This window comes from Anas platyrhynchos, chromosome 33 (genome assembly GCF_047663525.1).
Source record: "Anas platyrhynchos isolate ZD024472 breed Pekin duck chromosome 33, IASCAAS_PekinDuck_T2T, whole genome shotgun sequence".
NCBI classification, from domain to species: domain Eukaryota; kingdom Metazoa; phylum Chordata; class Aves; order Anseriformes; family Anatidae; genus Anas; species Anas platyrhynchos.
Genome location: NC_092618.1, coordinates 1003102 through 1020880, shown reverse-complemented (window position 1 = coordinate 1020880; position 17779 = coordinate 1003102).

Here is a 17779-nt window from a genome sequence, read left to right as displayed (position 1 = left end):
CCTGTAAAAGATGATTTCTGAGTTGTCCGAATTCCTCCGAAATCTGCGTGAGGCGTCCATGGTCCAAGTCAGGTGTTCCCGGTATACGCTGGATATTCACTCTTCACATTGAAGATCCTTGAACCCATTTATCTTAGAGTTGCTTGTGCTTAAGAACAGATAAAATGTGTTGTGCTGATCAGTCTGCCTTAAAAAGAGAGTGCCTCTTTTTTTTAGGCACTGGTCATCTCGATCTCTTTTTCCACATCTGATAAAGAGTTAGAACGGACACACTCTGTTCTGCCTGTGAGAGGATTATTTAGATTCAGGGAGGCCGCTCCTGAAAAAAAAAAAAAAAAGAGATCTTTTAGCTCGAGAAGGGATTTATTTCTAATCTCATGGCCTGTGAACTTTTGTAACTTAACATTTAATTTATTATTTGGGACCAATTCCCCTTTTTGGGAAACAACTCCCCATTTGGGGAAAATATTCCCTTGTTTGGGGAAATTTCCCCCTTTTTTGGGAAAATTCCCCTGTTTGGGGGAAAAACTCCCTCTTTCTGGGTAACAACAACATACTTTTAGGAACAATTCCCCCTTTTTGGGGAAATTTTTTCCCCAAAAAGGGGGAGTTTTTCTCCAAAATTGAGATTTTTTCTCCAAAGGGGGGAGTTTTTCCCACAAAGGGAGCAATTGTTGCCAAAAAACGGGGAATTATTACCAAAAGGGGGGAGTTGTTCCCCAAAAACGGGGGAATTTTCCCCAAAAAGGTGGCATTGTTACCTAAATAAGGGGAGTCATTCCCAAAAAGTGGGAGTTGTTTACAAAAAGTGGGAAGTTTTGCCAAGAGAGGTGGAATTGTCCCCAAAAGGGGATGTCTTTGAGGTCTTGTGTGGGGTCTCCTGTGAGACAGGAGGGGTCTGGACCCCTCGTTTTTGGGGTCTCCACCAGCACTGGGGTGGGCCTGAGGGCTTGGCTGCTGGTTTGGCTCTGGGGTAACCGGGACAGGGTCCGGATCGGCCCCCTGAGGGGTTCAGGGGCTGCTCTGCTCCCTCTGCGCCTGCCCTAGAGCACCTCGACTCCCCCCAGCAGCCCCTAGCTTTTCTGGGACCACCCCCCCCCCGGTGCTGTTTTGTGTGGGGTGGGGGCGAGAAATGGGGGCTGGAGGCGCTCAGCTCTGCTCTTAGCTCTGCTCTTCCCCTTGTTATACATGAGGTCTCAACTCAATCTGAACTTTGTAATATTTATAAAACAAATATTTCTAAAAGGTATAAAAGCTATAAAAGGTATAAAAGGCAAGTAAACAGCGCTGGGTGTGCGGGGAGTCTACGCTCCACCAGCACGCACACACGAACATCAAACATTCTAAATATACAGAACATTGCTTTACATACTAAACCCAAGTATGCCTATACATACGTACAATCAGGAAAGGTAACAAACAATCCTCCAAGTTCCACGACTCAACTGTCTCCATTTTCCACTCCTTTTCCTGATTACTAACAAGTCTCCGTTTTCCATTCCTTTTGAACAATATGTCTTGCTTTATGTTGTCAAGCAACTCGGTCCTCAGGCCCTATGGATCCCGTTCTTCCCAAATCGAAGACAAGCATATCCAGCTCCTTCTCAAGGCCATAGGGCCTGGGCCAAAAGGCACATCCAGGTCACCATGGGCGTAACAGCAAAAGCCTTCGATGGCTGTAGCAGCAGAGGGGCCGATGGCGTGGCAGAAGGAGCAGTAAAGGAGCCCGCAGCTCCCTCACAGTCTGGCAAACCACACGTTTCTGACTGTGGTCCCACAGGGCTCTTTAAGGCCTCAGAGACTGCTCGCCAGGTGCCGAGCAATCCCACTGCAACCTTGTCGTTTCTAGTTGCAGAGTCCCACACCTTGACCTCAGTTTGGTCCCATGTTTCAGGATCATAAACTGTCCGATTGTTAATAAGGAGAATAAGCTGTGAGGTGACCAGGACAGTCTTTGTTCCTAAGGACGTATGATTCCCCATAATGCGCAGCTGCTTAGCAGCGAGGGGCAGTTGTGTGCTGGCTCCGCTTCTCTCAGCTCGAGCTTCTCTCCAGCTCTGGCGCGCCTGTTTCCAGTACGAGCTTCTCTGAGCAGTTTGCTGAGTTTGGCCGAACCTATCTTCATGAGGCAATCAAAATGCCTGTTCCCGTCCTGGTCTCCATTCTGCCAGCCTGTTCCTCTTCACTTCTTTTTCCTGCTTCTTTATTGATGTAACTTCATCGTGTTGCCTTTTTTTCTTCTTCTTTCTTGAGGGCAGGCTCCCCTCTTATCCCCTTCTCTCCACAGCAGTTCTTTTCAAAACAACTTTTCATTGCTCAAACAACTTTGAATGTAACAACAACAGCAAACACCCAGGAGCTTCCATGCCTTACTGGCTGGAGAACAAGAAACCCAAGCCTGCATGGAGTCTCCTGAATCACCCTTCTTGGTTCCCTCTAAACTCTTTTACATTCCTGATGGCCTCCTCGTTAAGGGTCTAATTTTATCTCAACCACAGGGCTTTCCAAGCCCCATGGCCACACTCCCAAATCTCCCCCTTCTTTATTAATATCAACCATTTTCTCCACACGAATTACCACTCCATATATCACAATCCCTCATCTTCTTTTGAGTATCATTAATCCGTGTCTTGTTTTCAGATTTGGCCAAGGCCAATTGAACCAGAAGAGAATGCTTTCACAATATTCTCTGCAAGATTTATAAACAAGTTTTTAGCAATTATTGGACTCCCATATCTAGAATATTTCACCCAACTCATTGTTCCACACAATGTATACTAATCATCCCCAGCAGCATCACATACATCAAATTTGATTGATCAAAGTAGATAACCAATCCTCTAGGTATAGAGGATTATATATACTTGCAGTGCCGCCTCTTCTGCAAGTGGGGGCTGCACGCCAGTGAGGGGGGCACAGGGTCATAACGGGTGACAACATCGACATCCACTACGCCACCAAGGGCCTGCAAGGTGCGTCCCCAGAGTGTCCCCAAGGTGCCCCCAAGGTGTCTGCAAAGTGTCCCCAAATAGCCGCCAAGGTGTCCCCAAAGTGTCCCCAACCTGTCCCCTCCCTTTTGTCACCCCCCCCAGGCTGACCCAAGCTGCACCTCGAGGTGTGGCACCAGGGCTCCCTGGGGCATAGCGAGCTGATGGGCTTCAGCTCCTGCCAGATCCCCAGCACCCCGGGGTGCCACGCGCTGACCTGCGTCACCTGGCGGCCCCAGGGGACCTGGCGGGAGCGCCTGAGCCAATTTTGGCTGGGGGGGGGGGGGCCCCCAACCGCTTACCCCCGACCCCGGTTACGGCGACCGCATTCGGCTGCGCACCGGGGCCGCCGGCACCGTGCGCCTGGAGCTCGGCGTCATCCTGGGCCACTTCGAGCGCTACGGGGTGCAGTGCTGAGCCCCCCCCCCGCGGGGGGGACACAGGGGAGCACCGAGCACCCCCAAGACCGACGCCCCTCCCCCCAACTCCACCAGCCCCGGTACTTGGGGGTCTCGGGACTGGTGCAGGATGGAGACGCGGGGAAGGGGCCCGGGGAAAAGGGTCTTTTTGGGACAGGGGGGGGTACTGCTGGGGGGGGGTCCTGGTTGGGAAGGGGGTTCTGGGGGGGCAATTGGGGGTGGGGGTTAATGAGGGGGGCTGGAGGGGGTAATTAGTGGGGATGGGGGAAATTGGAGGACTGGTTGGGGTAATTATTGGGGTGGGGGCAATTGGGGGTGCTGGTGGGGTAATTATTTGGGATGGGGGGCAATTTGGGGGGTCTGTAGGGGGCAATTGGGGGACTGGGGGGGTAATAATTGGTGATGGGGCAATTGGGGGGGCAATGGGGGGAGAAGGGAGTAAGGGGATGTAAAAGGGGGGGCGGGGGTGCAGTGGGGGGGGCGTGGGGCAATAGGGGGGGTCAGACAGGGCAATTGGGGGGGTCAGACGGGGCAATTGGGGGAACAAGAGGGTGGGGGGGGCTGCGATGGGCTTGGGATGTGCAGTGCAAGGGGGTGGGGAGCTCCTTGGAGGGGGTGCAGAAACCCCTGGGGGGGGACATGGACCCCCCCTCTGGGGTGGGGTGACACCGTGTGTGTGTGTCCCCATGTCCCCCCCCCCCCGTGTCCCCGCAGGGCATGGCGGAGCTGCACGTCATCAGGCAGCTGGTGGGGGCCAGCGGCTTCCCCCAGCGCAGCCTCTTTTGCAAGTGGGGGCTGCACGCCGGTGAGGGGGGGGCACAGGGTGACAACAGGTGACAACATCGACGTCCACTACGTCACCAAGGGCCTGCAAGGTGCGTCCCCAGAGTGTCCCCATATTGTCCCCAGGGTGTCCCCAAATAGCTCCCAAGGTGTGTCCCCAAATAGCCCCCAAGGTGTCCCCAATGTGCCTCCAGATTGTCCCCAAATTATCCCCAGAGTGTCCCCAAAGTGTCACAAAATAGCCCCCAAGGAGGGGGCTCCCCTCTGGAGCTCTCCTCAGGCCCTCCCCCCGGTACCCGCACGTCCCTCGGGAGCCCCCTGAGCACCCCCAGACCCTTCTGAGCACCCCCAGAGCCCTCCTTAGGGCTCTCCCCTGCACTCCCGCATCCCTTGGGAGCTCTTTGACCACCCCTGAAGCCCTCTGAGCACCCCCAGACCCCTCTGAGCATTCCCAGAGTCCCCAAAGCCCTCCTCAGGGCTCCCCCCATTACACCCCCTGCCCCTCAGGAGCCCCCTGAGCACCCCCAGAGCCCTCCTCAGGACTCCCCCCTGCACCCCCACATCCCTCGGGAGCCCTTTGACCACCCCCGGAGCTCTCTGAGCACCCCCAGAGCCCCCTGAACACCCCCGAAGACCCTCTCAGGGTTCCCCCCATTACCCCCCCACCCCTCAGGATCCCCCTGAGCACCCCCAAACCCCTCCGAGCATCCCCAGAGCCCCCTAAGCCCCCCCGTAGCCCTCCTCAGGGCTCCCCCTGTTACCTTCCTGTCCCCTCAGGATCCCCCTGAGCATCCCCAAACCCCTCTGAGCACCCCCGGAGCCCTCTGAGCACCTCAGGAGCCCCATAAACCCCTATAGCCCCCCCTCAGGGCTCCCCCCGTTTCCCCCCTGTTCCTCAGGATCCCCCTGAGCACCCCCAGACCCCTCAGAGCACTCCCGGACCCCACCCCCTCGGCCCCCCCCACGCCCCTCGGAGCCTGGCCCCGACCCCATCTCCCTCCCGAGCCCCCCCCCCCCCCCAGGCGGCCCCCACCTGGCAGCCACAACTTGGGGCGCAGCAGCACCTCCAGCGTCGCCCTCTCGGGGCTCTCCTTTGAGCCCCGCACCTCCGCGGGGCCGTACAGCCCGGCCAGCACCGAGGTGTCACCTGCGCGAAGGGGGACACAGAGGGGACGGCACTGCCACCGGGCCCCGAAAAACCCCGGGGACAGAACAATAATGGATGATGCTCAGAGGGCCTTACGGGGCGAGTGAGCTCTCCAGAAACACCTTTTACCCTGATCTCCTGGGAGACAGCAGACTTCTCCATGGGTTGGGTCAGGCCGGCATATGCGGCCCTCTGTTCTGCTCAGAAGGGAGTCACTTATGACAGTAACCCTTCTCTTCTTCTTGATGGAGGTGGTCGTGATACTGGGGAAGGCTGACTTGCCCTAGAAAACCCCTCCAACCTGGATGGACCTTCATGCACATCATCGTTTGTGTGTCCATTACTTCCAGAGTCTGTTGTTTCAGGGCACCTGAAAGGAAGGTGAGGTAGGCAAGGAGGGGTCCGCCTGCTGCCCCGAGCAGATCTAAACTTCCATCCCTTCGTCACTGAGATGCACTCCTTCTGCCTGATGGCCAGAGGGTAGGGGATCCTCCATTTCCTCTGCTGTGTCTGCCTGACGCATCTGTCCCAGGGCTGGCACAGTACAGTTCAACCTTCTCCGACTCCCTGGTGCTCCTCAGCCTGCCCACCTCCTCCCGAAGCTCTGCCAGGAGGCTGAGCAGTTCTTCTACCTGGGCGCACCTACCACAGGTGGACTCACAGGATGGGATGTCAGGAAGAATTTCTTCATGCAAAGGGTGGAACCGGCTGCCCAGGGCACTGCTGGAGTCCCAGGCCTGGAGCTATTAAAGAAATGCGTGGACTTGGCGCTAAGGGCCGTGGTTTTGTGGTGGGCCTGGTGGTGTTAGCTGACGCTTGGACTTGAGCTGAAGGCCCTTTTCCAAGCGCAAGGGTTCTGTGACTCTTTCACTGATTGAGTAGGCACCATGCAGTCACCGGGCCCAGGGAAAAGACGTCCATGGTGGCCTCCAAGTTAGCTCAGCGTCATGGCACCGAGTCACTGTGAAGGAGCTGCTGGAATAACGAGACAACAACCTAGTTCTATTAAATATATATATTGCTCTTTTGAGGACTGCTGCGGGGCTAGCGGCAACACGGCAGTGGAAATCTCCGTCCTGACGTTGCGGTATGCCTTGACGTCAGCATCACGGTGGTTTCAACTGCCCCGGAACGGACCATGGGTTCCGGGTCTTTCTCTGAAGGCCGGAGGACTGCAAAAGAAAGAAGAGCAGAGATGAAAACCCACTCGTTGCAGAGATCCCCAGGCATCCCCTGCAGACCATGCCAGCCCCACTCGACTCTTCCCCAGGCCAGGAGGAGCAAGAGGGACAAAGGAATCCGTTGAAAGCTGCTGCTCAGCAATGTCCCAAATGCAGCCACCAGTCCTTCCCCACCTGCGCACCACAGGTCAAGTGGGGCACCTTCACAAGCTGGTTCCCTCACCACCTGCCTCCATCCCTTGGGAGGATTCACACACTCCAGGAATCTCCTGGACTCTTTCCTCTCGCTATTGTGCTTCCCCATGAGAGCAAGGGCTAGCAATCGTGACCCTGCTCCTAGCTGCTTGTAGGCTGTCTCATCTCCCTCTTCGTCCTGGTTGCGTGCTCTACAACAGGCTCCCACCTTCTGTCAGCCTTACTGTCACCCTTTCCCCTGACTCTTCCTCAGGGACACTCAACCCTTTCAGCGGCACTGCCCAGCTCCAGGCTGGGAGGCCATTCCCTGACACCACAGGCTACCCCGTCTCCTCTCCCTCGTTCCTATGGCTGCATTGCTCCTCCGCCCCGAAGCATTTCCCTGGAGCAGGGCAAGGCACGGGGGCCTCTGCCGCTGTCCCCCCAGCCCTAGCACACCCCCCACTGCCCTCACTCACCTCTGAGGATTTCATTCAGCTTCTCCTCGCTCTGGTCCTCGCAGTAGCGCGCAGCAAGACCTAGACACAGAGACCCCATCAGAGCCCCGCTCCCCAGCACGCTCCCAGCAGCGCAGCCCCTGGCCTGGCCAGCCAGGCTGTGCCCCCTCCTGCACCCTGGAGCAAGGGCCCAGTCGGGGGGCTCTGGGGGCAACAGGGCAGTGCCTGGGGCTGCCAAAGACTGCCCCAAGAGGGACCCAGGGGCTGGGCTCACCAATGAATCTGACGGCCTCAAGTCGCAAGTCGGTCTGAGTGGCCTGCAGGTAGGGCTGGCTCTGCTGCAGGTATTCTTCTACTCTGCCTCTGTCCTGCTGCAGCTGGAGAGAGAGAGAACGCAGGGTCACGGGGCTTGCACACCCTCTCCAGGGTCTCCTCCAGCATCCTGGGGGCAGGGAGGGCAGAGGGGCCTGCAGAAGAGCCCCCTGGGGCTCTGTGCTGGCAGGAAGGGAGCGAGGATGCGGCTGCAGGCAGCGGGCTCTGGCCGGGCACGTTTGCCCAGCTGGGGCAAACCAAGTTGGGTCCTTACCAAGCACTCCCCGATCCTCCACGTCTGTTCTGTCTGGGCCAAGCGCTTCAGCTCCTTGCATCGCAGAAACTCTGCAGTCACGGCGAGAGCTTCCCCAGAGGCCTGCGGAGCAGCAGAGGTTGGGAGGTAGCAGCACAGCCTTGGGAAGGAGACCCTCTGTCCCCTCCTCTTGGCAGGGCTGCGAGCCTTTCCCAGCGCGTTATGGGAGGCTGTGGTGGGGGGCAGTGTGCACTGGGTTCAGTGGCCAAGGCAAGGCCACGGGACAGCCACCATCGGAGGCAGCTCATGCTGCCGGCCAGAGATCCCCCAGAGCAACCCTGTGGCATCAGCACACCCTTGCCCACATAACTGCTCAGCTCTGAGATCTGTACCTTTGCTACGCTCTCACTCTGGTCTCTCATGTGAAAGTAGAGTGGGAGAAGGCTCCTGTGAACTGTCCTCTTCATTTCCTTCTTCCTTTGCCGCAGCACAGCCTCCACCACGGTTTGGAAGAGGCAGATGGAGTGCTCCCGCATGTGGCTGGACTCCTGGCAGGGAGGAGGACAGGAGGAATTTCAGCATTAGCATGGCCGATGTGAAGGGAGCTCCCAGCACTGTGAGATGCTTCAGCGCTGGATCCTTCCCAGAGGAGCTGCTCAGGGGCAGCTGCAAGGCCTGGTGCCCGTGAAGGGCAACGCAATCGGTTGCCATCGCAGGCTGCCCGCCAGCCACCCCACTTTCGCCACCAGCCGCACCAGCCATGCCCAAGCAGAGCTCCCCAGCGCCTGGGCTGACGAGGAGACTGGGAAGGCCCTGCCTGAGTGCTGCCCACAGGGCCGGGCTGAAGGGCAGCCCTCGTTACAGGGGGCCCAGCTGAGGGCTCGGGCTCCCGCAGCACACTTACGTGGTCAAAGAATGGCAGGAGCTTCTCAGCCAGCTGCAGAGCCGGGCCACTGGCCTTCCTCCTCTCCACATGAGCCATCACGTTTTTCAGCACAAGCAGGGCCTTCAGCACCACGTCTGTGTTGGTGTCCTGCAGGGCCTCCAGGATGTCTGGCAGCAAGACCTGAATTTCCCTTGCCTGTAGGAAAGACACCATTTCCCTTCCGTGAGGCAGTGAGAGACCACCCTGGGCAAAGGGCTCTGGTTCCTGAGCACCAGCCTCCTGCCTTGCTTCCTGGCAGCGGGGAGGGACGGGAGGGCAGAAGAGCAAAGCCCCAGGCTGCCAACATGGCTTTGCTTGACGATGGCCCGCTCACCTTCTCAGGGCTCTCTGACACGGTGCAGAGCCCTTTCAGAACCAAAAAGCGCATCATTGGTCTTGGGTGCCTCAGGTAGCTCTGGAGGTGCACTGGGTTAACAAAGTCCTCCTCAGAAATGTGATTCTGGGCCAGCATCTGCAAGAAAGAGCAGTGAGAGCCTGGCAGGGCCTGCAGGGCTCCCTGCAGCCTCTTCTTCTCCCACCTTTGGGCAGGGATGGGGCAGCGCCAGCTGGCACCAAAGAGGCACCAGGCGCGGGGAGCTACGGGGGCTTGCCGGCCCCAGGGACCATGTGTCCGTACGTCCTGCGGGAGCTGGCAGTTTGGGGGTAGATGGGCACAGGGCTGTGCCTGTGTGCCTGAAGGGGCACACGTAGCCCTGCTGTGAGCAAGGTTTCATCTGGGAACTCACAGCCAAGCGACGGATGCAGGTGTCTTTGGTGACTTCGGTGCACCAGTTGCGCAGCGGCAAGTCTTGCATCATGATGTTTAAAACCCTCTCCAAGGTCTGCGGCATGGCCAGGATCACCTCCCACATGGCCAGGTCAGTGCTGCAAGCCCAGAATACTCTGTCAGTGAGGCTGCCTCAGCCGCAGGGCCACAAACTGGGCCAGCCCCGGAGGACCCAGGCTGTACTGCAGCCCCTGTGACTTGGGGAGCACTGAGGGCCCAGCCTGGGCAGGCAGGAGGGGGCTGAGCTGGTGTTCCCTGGGGGCAGGGGGACTCTGGGCTGCCTTGGACAGCTGGGCTGCTGCAGCCCTGGCTGGCCCAGTAGGGCTGGAACACATTGGTGGGAAGGAGGGCTGTGCTCCTTGGGGATGTCCTGCTCTTTGCCATTGGTGTGGCAAGCAGAGAGTCTCCAGGTGCATCTCCCAACACGGAACAAGCCCTCAAGGATGTTAAGGCCAGGACCTGTCACGTGGCGGAGAGAACTGCAGCAGGTTCTTGACTTCTTCCCTGGACATCTTTTTGGTCATCTGGAGAAGCAGGGAGTCCAGGCACTGCCGCGCCAATGCCGTGTGGATGCTGCCCAGGTTTCTCCTGATGCACTCCATGGTCTTTGGCACCTTGGGGGACAAAGTGGGAATGGTGTTGCCAGCAGACAGCAGCCATTGTCACAGCTGCCAATCAAACTTTGGCCCCTTCCATTGCTCTCTGCTGGCTTCAGGTGGCTTCTGGAGCCCAAGAGACCCCGATGTGCGAGGGAGGCAGGGAGGGAGGCAGGGAAGGAGAGAGGAACCACGCCTGGAAGAGCTCAAGGGCAGGGCCATGGCCACAGGCCACTTACATCTTTCAGCCAGTAGAAAGGGTCCTCCAAGGCTGCGTCCAGCACGCTGCAGGCCCCCTGCTTGTCATGGATGCTGGAGTCTTGTAAAGCTTCAAGGGCTGTGAGGATGATGTCCAGCCTCTCATCAGGGAAGAGATGTCCTCCAAACCCCTGTGGGAAGAAGGAGGAGCGAAGACATGCCTCACTGAGTGTCCCAAGGGTGCTGCTTAGCTGAGCAGCAAGGGCAGCTCTGGAGAGAGGGCCCTCGGGGGAAGGGGTGAGGATGGGGCATATGGGGCCAGAGTGCTGGCCCTGCAGGTAACCAGGGCTTGCTGGTGGCCAGGAGGGTGGAGCTGCTGCCGGGACACAGGGGAGCAGCCTTCGCATAGCCCCAGCCTGGGGACAAGAGGAACCCTCTCAGCAGGGCGAGTGAGGCCGTGCCAGCCCCACCGGTTCTGGACCCCTTTGCTCACACGAGATGCCTGCTGATGCTGCGGACAAGATCCCCAGCAAGGCCAGAGCTCATTACCTTGGCAATTTCACACGGAGTTGATGTTGTAGAAAATGGAAGTTTTGCATACTCCAATTTCTTGTGTCTCACTGCATAATATAGCATGTCCTCTCTCAATATGCATTCTAAACAGGGGGCAACAGCGAAGAGTCAGTAGGGAAGAGCATCTTTGCCAACAAGCTTGCCAAATGGTGAAAAGCACTTTCACTAGGAATGGCTGAGGAGGGAGGCTCAGACCCACGGCGAGGAGAGTGGTGGGCAGGGATGTAAAGCACAAGGTGAGGAGTGCTGGGAGCAAGAGGGACCTCAGGGATGATGCAGAAGGAGGAGAAGCAATGGCGTTGGGTGCCGTGGGGGTAGCAGCGTGTCACAGACCCCCTTCTGCTCGGGGTCAGGATGTGCAGGAAGCCCCCTGACACCTGCCTTTAAGACGGCAGGGAGCAAACAGTCAGGGAGCATTCTGGAGGGCGTCACCATCCCTGGTGATGCACGGCTGGCTCTGCTGTTCACTCCTCGGGGAAGATGCCGTTTGGGAAGTGCTCATCGATCGATGGCTTAGACTGGGGGACACCACAAAACAGCGTGGTAGGTGATCTGGGGAGGGTTGGGAAGGACAGCAGCAGAGAACTGCTCCTGGACGGCAGGTGAGCGTCTAGCTTCTGCGGAAAACGATAGCCAGAATGCTGCGGGAAGCTGCTGTGAGGAGCAGAGGAGGCCAGGGAACCTGGCAGAATTCCGTGGGCAGCCTCCACCAAGCACAAAAACAATCCTTCACAATACTCACAGAATCACAGAATGTCTAGGTTGGAAGAGACCTCAAGATCATCGAGTCCAACCTCTAACCTAACACTAACAGTCCCCACTAAACTCGGGGAAAACAAGTAGACAAATCAGTAGATGTTTGTGTGCAGACGGACGCTGCCCACCACACCTTCTTACCTCTTCCTTTTCTGATGATTTTGTATATGTGAGAAAGAGTTTCTAAAGCTGTGAATCTGATGGAATCTTTGTCACTGGTGAAAATGAAGAGGATGCCCAGCAGCTGTCCCAGGATGGGGATGTAGAGCTCTGTGGGCTCATCATCGCTATAGTTTTCATAGTCATCTGTGATCTGGGTGAGGAAGGGAGGAGAGACAAAGGGCTTAGTGGAGGCAGAGCCAGCCCCTGAGATAGCAGGGCCTGGGGAGGGAAGAGCAGGGGCGAAGGAGGGACGAAGACCCTCGATTCACGGTTCTGAGGCACTCACGTGCATCGAGGCTTGCCTCACAGGCACCCCTGAGTGGCAGGATGCTCTGGGATGCAGGAAAGGGTGGAGGGTTCCTTGTGCCTTACCTCGCTCACAAAATAACTGATGATGAAATCACCCAGCCTCTCAATCCTCCTCACAGCGCTCTCACGCACAGCTGAGTCTTTGGAGACAGCAAAGTCCAGCATCACCTGTGAGGAGAGAAGTTGCTGGGTTGACAGTGGTCTGCAAATGAGACCTGAGAGGATTCTTTGGAAATTCTTTGCAAATGCCAAACCTTCAACATATTCTCCAACTCTATGCTGACACTGGTGTTGGCACAGTTGCGTACGAAGCCCTCCAGCATGGTGTCCATGGCTTTCATAGTCTGCAGGGAGGACAGAAGAGCATCGAATTATTTCTGTGGCCCTCCTCACCCCCAGGAGCTGGCTCTGAGCCCCTCGGGAGTTCAGGGGTGGCTTTGGGGCTAAAAAGCTGCTGTGTGCAGACCTCCTGCAGCACAAGATCAGGTCGGGGAAGGGGCGAGGCTGGGAAAGCAAATCTGGGCCCCGGCCCTGCACTGGTCTCTGGTTGTGTCAGCACGGGGAAGCAAGGCAGCAGCTCAGCAGGACTGGGGGTGCTGGTACCTCACCCAGCACATACCTTGGCGTAGAGCACTCCTGTCTCTGGCACATCCGACTCCGGAGGCAGAAAGAAGATGCTCTTGCAGCACATGTTTAGGAGACTCTCCTTTTTGCCACACAGTGCTGTTGGTATGGTGTTGCTGAAGAAAAGAGAGAGAGGAGCCTGTTGGACGCAGTGCCTCGAGGCTTATGAAGGAGGACACGGACCTCCCTTGGCCAGGCATCCCTGGGAGGGACGGGCAGCCTCCCTGCCAGCTTCAGGGCCACCAGGACATTGCCACCAGGGGCTGGGCACGCACCTGAGGAGGGCGACAGTCTCCATGGCCTTCTGCCGGAATGCTGTGCGCAAGCTGTCCATGGGCTCCTTTTCCAGCAGAGCCTGCAGAGCACAAGCAGGATGAGACCTTGGAGCCGCCGGCACCCAGCAGCAGCAGAGCCAGCGCTGCCCCAGCCCTCGCCTCCCAGGGGGCTGGTGCCGGGGGGCCTTGCCCCTTCCCCAACCCGCTGCGCATCCTCTCACCATGATGTTCTCCACCAGCTTATGTTTGCTGCAGAAGCCATGCAAGTTCATCGGCACACCCCTCTCTGTGACACATGTGCACAGATCGCAGATTTTGCTGAGGAACAGCATCTTCTGCTCCTCGTCGTCCTGGCAGCCACAAAGACACCAACAGAGCATTAGGGGGACACCCACGGCCAGCAGGACCAAAGCCTTGAGGGGTCTGGGGCTGTGTGGGACCCCTGGAGGGCAGCGCCAGGAGCACAGCTGTGATGCAAGCGGCTGCCATTACCTTTTCTGTGCCTCTGACATACGCCCTGATGAATTCCACGGCCTTGTCTCTGCACAGTTTCCATGCCTTACCTGGAAAGGAGGAAAGCAAAGAGTGCTGCAGAGAGGGGCTGAATGCAGGGGTGAGGAGAGGAAGGGCCCCAGCCCCAGAAGGCCGTGGGGAGGCCGTGGGGATGCCCAGAGGCTGCAGCAGCTCCACTGGGAAGAGAGGCTGAGGGAGCTGGGCTTGTGGAGCCTGGAGAAGGCTGCGGGGGGACCTCGCTGCGGCCTCCCAGTGCCCAAAGGGGCCTCCAGGAAAGCTGGGGGGGGATCTTCATCATGGACTGCAGCGACAGGACAAGGGGTGACGGCCTTAACCTCAAAGAGGGCAGGTTTCTTTCGGACAGGCAGGGATTTCTCTCCTTCACGCCCAGGGCAGTGAGGCCTTGGCGCAGGCTGCGGTGCCCCCTCCCTGGCACTGCCCACGGCTAGGCTGGGTGGGCTTTGGGCAGCCTGGGCTGGGGGGAAGCATCGTGATCGCCGAGGTCCCCCCCAGCCCAAAGCGTCCTGGCATTCTGTGGTGCTGCGGAGGAAGCTCGGCCCCGTCAGCCCAAGCGCCGCTTTACCCAGGGAAGGAGTCCTGGAGTCAGGCAGGGGTCTCTGTGTCCCCAACCCTCCCCACCCCATCCCAAAGACCCTGACTCACTGGGATCCAGCCACTGTACGTCGTCCTGGCTCTCCTCTACCCGGCTGCTGCCCGCTGCCTGAGCAATGGCGTCTGCCGGGCTGCTGTCCTCTGCCGGCAAAATGTCCTCTGCCAGGCTGTTGTCCTCTGCCGGCAATATGTCCTCTACCGAGGTGCTGTCCTCTGCCAGCAAGCTGTCTTCTGACAGGCTACTGTCCTCTTCCGGGAAAAAGGCCTCGACTGGGGTTCTTTCCACTGCCAGCAAGCTGTCCTCTGCTGGCCGGTTGCTGCCCCTAGAAGACCAGGTCTCCTGCCAGGCCAGCCTGGGCTGCCTGGGGGGCATGCCTCCCTCCTCATCCCCTTCAGAAGCAGCCTCTGGAGTGGGAGAGTTCTCAGATAGAAACCGGCGGCTCCTCCGGGCGGGCGGTTGCGGCATTGTGGGACGTGGGCTATGCTCGGGGACTCCTCGAAGGCCCTGTGCTCCTGCCCTGTCCGTCACTGCCGTGCACCGACACTGAGGGTCCGAGCCACGGCTGCGCTCTTATAAGGCGGAGCCCTGGGGTGTCACCAAGTGACGTCACAATGGGTGCCACTGTGACACGCGCCTGGGCTGGGTGGGCACCCATTGTGACGTCACTTGGTGACACCCCAGGGTGCTGCCTGACGCGAGTGCAGCCGTGGCTCGGACAGCGTGCACTGGGTTCAGTGGCCAAGGCAAGGCCACGGGACTGCCACTATCGGAGGCAGCTCACAATGAGAGAGATCCCAGAGATCACAGCCAGAGATCAGAGGCTGGACTCGATGATCTTGAGGTCTCTTCCAACCTAGAAATTCTGTGATCCCCCAGAGCAACCCTGTGGCATCAGTACACCCTTGCCCACATAACTGCTCAGCTCTGAGATCTGTACCTTTGCTACGCTCTCACTCTGGTCTCTCATGTGAAAGTAGAGTGGGAGAAGGCTCCTGTGCACTGTCCTCTTCATTTCCTTCTTCCTTTGCCGCAGCACAGCCTCCACCATGGCTTGGAAGAGGCAAATGGAGTGCTCCCGCACCTGGCTGGATGCCTGGCAGGGAGCAGGACAGGAGGAATTTCAGCATTAGCGTGGCTGATGTGAAGGGAGCTCCCAGCACTGTGAGATGCTTCAGCGCTGGATCCTTCCCAGAGGAGCTGCTCAGGGGCAGCTGCAAGGCCTGGTGCCCGTGAAGGGCAACGCAATCGGTTGCCATCGCAGGCTGCCCGCCAGCCACCCCACTTTCGCCACCAGCCGCACCAGCCATGCCCAAGCAGAGCTCCCCAGTGTTATAAGTTGCCCCCTTAATTAATTTTCAGAGAACATTGCATTAATAATAGAAAGGAAGTTATTGAGTAAGCAACAGCAAGCAAAACAGCGCTGGGCGGCCACGGAGTCTCGGCTCCACCAACGGCGCGCACCTCACCCCCGCCAGCATCCCTTTTTATATCTTGGTAATTCCGGGATTACACAGCACATCCTGGTATATTCTGCGACTGCGCGCACTGTTGCTAGGGGGTCGTCTCTGTCCCTCTGGTGGTCGTGAAGATGAAGGCCGTAGTCTTCCTCGGCGTTGTGGTTCAACTTCTTTTTTTAGTTGGTCATGTTGGCCCAGTGTGAGACAGGAAGGCAGGATGTTGATACACTAGTTTAACAACTTATCAGGAGATGGTTACATGAGCTTTGCAGCAGGGTCTTTGAACGAAAGAGGCAACTGAGATGCAGAGGGAGAGAAGGGGAGGGGGTTCTCTTTTTTGTTACATTAAGCAAAAGAATTTTCATAGTGTCTAGCCAAGTATTATACAGCTCCTTACTTCAGCAGGGAGCTTTTGCAACTCCTGCTCCTCAAACGGAACTCCTTGTTTTTATAATACAAAAGACAATGAACAAACATTTATTGTGTATTACATGGTGAGGCCGCCCCTCAGGTGCTGTGCTCAGCTTTGGGCCCCTCAGTACCAGAAGGACATCGAGGCCCTGGAGTGTGCCCAGAACAGGGCTACAAAGCTGGGGAAGGGCCTGGGGCACAAGTCCTGTGAAGAGCGGCTGAGGGAGCTGGGGGTGGTTGGTCTGCGGAAGTGGAGGCTCAGGGGAGACCTCATTGTACTCTACAACTTCCTGAAGGGAGGTTGTGATGAGGAGGGGGTCAGCCTCTTTTCTCAGATAACTAATGATAGGACTTGAGGAAATGGCCACAAGTTGTGCCTGGGGAGATAAGATATCAGGAACAACTTTTTCTCTCAGAGAGCAGTCAGGCACTGGAACGGCCTGCCCAGGGAGGTGGTGGAGTCACCGTCCCTCACAGTGTTCAGGAAGTGCCTGGACAAGGTGCACGAGATATGATTTAGTAGCTTATTGGGTAGTAATGGTAATAGAAGGATGGTTGGACTAAATGATCCTGTGGGTCCTTTCCAACCTCGTGATTCTATGATTCTTTCATGAGGAAGCTGTAGATCGCGATGAGGTTTCCCCTCAGCCTGCTCCTTTCCAGGCCGAATGGGCCCAGTGCCCTCAGTCGCTCCTCATATGTCTTCCCCTCAAGGCCCTTCACCATCTTCGTAGCTCTTCTCTGGACACTCTCCAACAGTTTAATGTTCTTTTTGTACTGTGGTGCCCAGAACTACAGTTGTGTTTTACTATTCCCTGCTTCTTGTGAACATTTGAAGGAAAAGAGGCTGGGTAACTCATTTCTCACACACACACACACAGAGAGCAGAGCTGCAGGTAGCACGGCCTCTGCGCGCTCAGTGCTAGGCCTCGCAGTTTGTAACACACCTGGGCACCTTAAACCCCTTCTCCTCAGGCTAGAGCCTCAAGGTTTTTTAGTATTTGTGAATTCAGTTCATCTTTATTTGAGAAAGAAACCCTGAAAATGCAAATTTCCCTTGCTTGAGCCTTCAGGAAAGCCCAAGGCCTTGCTGGCCCCAGCAGGCAGCAGGGCAGTGCCTCTGCTACAATACAGGATGGGACACAGTTTATCTCATGCTCCTCATCCCCCTCATTTGAAATGTTCTGCCTGAGCCAAATGTCCCTGTGCATGCTGTCAGCCTGCCAGAAAGCCCTGTCCCCAAGGCACAGTGGCGAGGCCTTGCCCTGCCACCGGCCTGCCCTGCCCGACTGGTGGCAGCAGGGTTAGCGCCATTCCTGTACTTCATTTTACTGTGATCCTCTTCTTATTTTGAAGGCAGATGTGGCTGAAGTGTGCAAATCCCTGAAGCAGTACTGTAGCTAATTTTATGGCTTCTTTAGTGCCATCCAAAACAAAAACAACAAAACCCAACACCAAACAAGCAACTCCCCCTGATGGAGCAGTCTAAAGAAAGGATGTTAAGCAACACAGCATTAGCCTGTGCTTTTGTCAGTGTTTCCACTGCCAGGTTGTCTTCCTAAAGGAACCAAACTTTGGCATGGAAAAAAAAAATATCTTGAAACGTTTTCAAAGGGCTATGTGATGGGGTGACAATGAGAGTTAAAATGACTAACAGCGCTGCAAATTTTGGCCCAAAATCCCGCAAATGTTGCCAGGCGGCAGCAGCCAAGGTGTGAGCATTTCTCAGGAGGTGCCAACTGCCCATGGGAGCGATAAGGGCACATGCACACACATTACGTGCAAATAATTAATAGATGACTTTTAGATGCCGGGCGCTGCAGCATGAGTAATGGAGGTCAGTAATTTCTTGTCAGCAGCAGCTTT